The sequence below is a fragment of the Strix uralensis genome, chromosome 25, assembly GCF_047716275.1.
Source record: "Strix uralensis isolate ZFMK-TIS-50842 chromosome 25, bStrUra1, whole genome shotgun sequence".
NCBI lineage: Eukaryota > Metazoa > Chordata > Aves > Strigiformes > Strigidae > Strix > Strix uralensis.
In genome coordinates, this window is record NC_133996.1 from 8,820,671 (window position 1) to 8,823,170 (window position 2,500).

The 2,500-nt window shown below is 61.0% G+C and overlaps 1 long non-coding RNA gene across 1 annotated transcript; it reads left to right on the forward strand.

Annotated features, from left to right (window-relative positions):
- The first annotated feature begins 969 nt into the window (after nt 1-969).
- LOC141954792 (uncharacterized) lies at nt 970-1,862 on the forward strand. The gene is made up of 3 exons (XR_012632257.1): nt 970-1,312; nt 1,402-1,647; nt 1,812-1,862. It is a non-coding gene; the product is annotated as an uncharacterized LOC141954792 (long non-coding RNA).
- The last annotated feature ends 638 nt before the right edge of the window (nt 1,863-2,500 follow it).

A 2,500-nucleotide genomic window follows, 5' to 3' on the forward strand; every position in this document is an offset into this window, starting at 1 on the left:
GAGAGGACCGTCCGGGAGCGGCGCCCCATGCGCCCGTAAAGGGAGCGAGTCACTTTTCAGCACCAGAGTACCGTGGTCAGGGCAGTTCCAGCCCGTGTCTGTGTCGTCGTGTACTTTGCGTGTTCTGCGTTCCGTATCTTATACCGTGCCGTCCTCAGGTCTAGACGTCTCTGTAGGTCTTTGCGATCGTCAGGCATCTCGATAGCCCTCCCGAGAGTCTCGAGTACGTCCCCTCATTGGCACGGCACCCGTCGAGCCCTTCTCGTCTCGCAATTATAACCGGAAGCGCGGATCCGTCCCGCGCGTGTCGCGTCGAGGACGTTCTCGAGAGGTCGTCTCTCGCAGGGGCGAGCTAGGCGGCGCCCCAGGCCGTGCTTTCGAGCGTCATTTTGGCACCCGGTAGCCTTCCGGGGTTTCGTCCCCACATCTTATGACTTAAAACCTGGCTTCTCACGCATCCGTCGTTCCGGTTTTGACGGTAACTTTGTCTCACGGGCCGCAGCGGTCACCTCTCATTTCGGGGCCGCCATCGCGGCGCCGTAGGCCTTCTCCACCGGCGGCATCTTCCCTACGGCCGTCGTTCTCGTCGCTCGCCGTCTTCTCGCGTCACTTGTGGCGTCTGCGTTTGGCGTCTGTCTGCGTCCGGGTCGGACCCGTCCCGCCCAGGGGTTTAGCCATAGTAAAGATGAGGGGAGCGTGTAGTAACGCATCCATCCGCCCGGACGCTTTTGGCGAAGACCATGCGGTCCATCTCCGGGCGAGTAGCCGTAGAGAGCCTTCACGGTTATTTTCCTCGCGTTCGGCAGGCATCAGAGGGCGGACTCCGGCTTGCAGGGAGCGGGCGATCGAGCGGGTCAAACGAGCCTTAGCTTGCACGTGAGGCTCGGTACTTAGGATTTTGGGTATTTTAGCAGTAGTCAGAAGGGAGATGAAAAAGAAAGACAAACCTTTGGTCTCGTAAAAGTCTAGGTTAACACCGAGATGCCTTTCCTTACAGGGTTCGGGTCGTTTAAGTGCAAAGCGAGAAGCTGCTTCCCGATGGGCGACGGAAGAGGTCAGAGGATCCGCGGGACCGGCGGCTCCGAGGGGCTCACGCCATTCCGGTTTTATTTTCTAGGCACGAATTGACGCGTGAAGCGGGATACCCGCGCCCTCGGACTTCGGCGAGGCGAGCGATGACCGGCGTGCCCGAGCGGCAGTTCTTCAGGTGTCATAATAGTATCGTAGCTAAAATCATACCCCGTTTGAATCGCACAGGCGGCGACCGGGCCTTGGCACAGCGGACCGAAGAATCCGTCTCCGAGCGGCCGAGGTAAACGAGCAGGGGAGAGGAAGCTCCGCGAGCGAGCCGAGGATCGGGGCGGCATCTCGCCGCGCGCTTTTTACCTCTTTCTTTTGCAGGTGCCATGCTCCTTCCCGGAGTGTTGACGCCGCAGAGTCACGAGCGGTTTGAGAAAAGGCGAGAGAGTCGTTAAGCGGTCCGCCGGGACCCGAATCGCCGAGGATCGTGCGGCCATACGAACGACCGTTCGCCTTCGCTTTTGCGGGCGTCGCGAGGTCTCCGCTCGAACGGCGGAGGCTTCGAGGCGAGTCGTCGGAAGAGAGGACCGGGAGGCCAGGTGCCGCCGAGCGGGCGATCGCTTACGAGTAGGACGGCGGCTGCGTTTCTCCAGTTTTTAGGCTTCCACGGGAGACGGGGGGGCACAACATACGGTTATCGGGAGCTGCGCGGCCATTCCGAGGAGGGCATCGCCGCGGTAGAGGTCGATACATGTCGGCGTGTTGGTGACCGGAGATGTTCTGCGTTACAGGTGATGAAGAGCAATGCGGTGACCGCAGGGAAACCCTGGTTAGATGACGTGCTCCCGATGAGGATGAGTTCTGGACCGTGCTCTCTGAAAGATAAGTCAAGGGGCCAAAGCAGCGGGTGGGGCGGGGCTAGAAGAGGGGGTAGGACATCGGGGTCGGCGGGAGGGCTCTTTAGGTTTTGTGAATTCTGGAGGCAGATAGCGGGCCTCGGGCCCGTGCGGGGCGGTGGCGCGTCTCTGGGCAGCGGCGCGTCTCTGGGTATCTCTGGGCGGCGTCGGGCGGCAGCGCGTCTGTGGGCATCTCTGGGCGGCGTCGGGCAGCAGTGCGTCTCTCGGCGTCTCTGGGCGGCGTCGGGCAGCAGTGCGTCTCTGGGCGGCGTCGGGCAGCAGTGCGTCTCTGGGCGGCGTCGGGCAGCAGCGCGTCTCTGGGCGTCATCGGGCGGCAACGCGTCTGTGGGCGTTGTGTTTGGTTGTGTCTGATCTGAGTGTTACGCTGTCTGGCATTAAAGCAGCAAGAGCGGCGCATAGCTCTATATCTGTGTTTCGTGAGCTTGCGAAGCCAGCGTTCACGTGAGCGGGAGTCGAGCAGATCTCAAGCGAATTGAGAGGTAACACGAGGGAAGCCTGTAAGTCAGCTTTTGCATTGTTCTTGCAGGCAATTTGCAACAAGACTGTAGAAATGGTGAGTGATA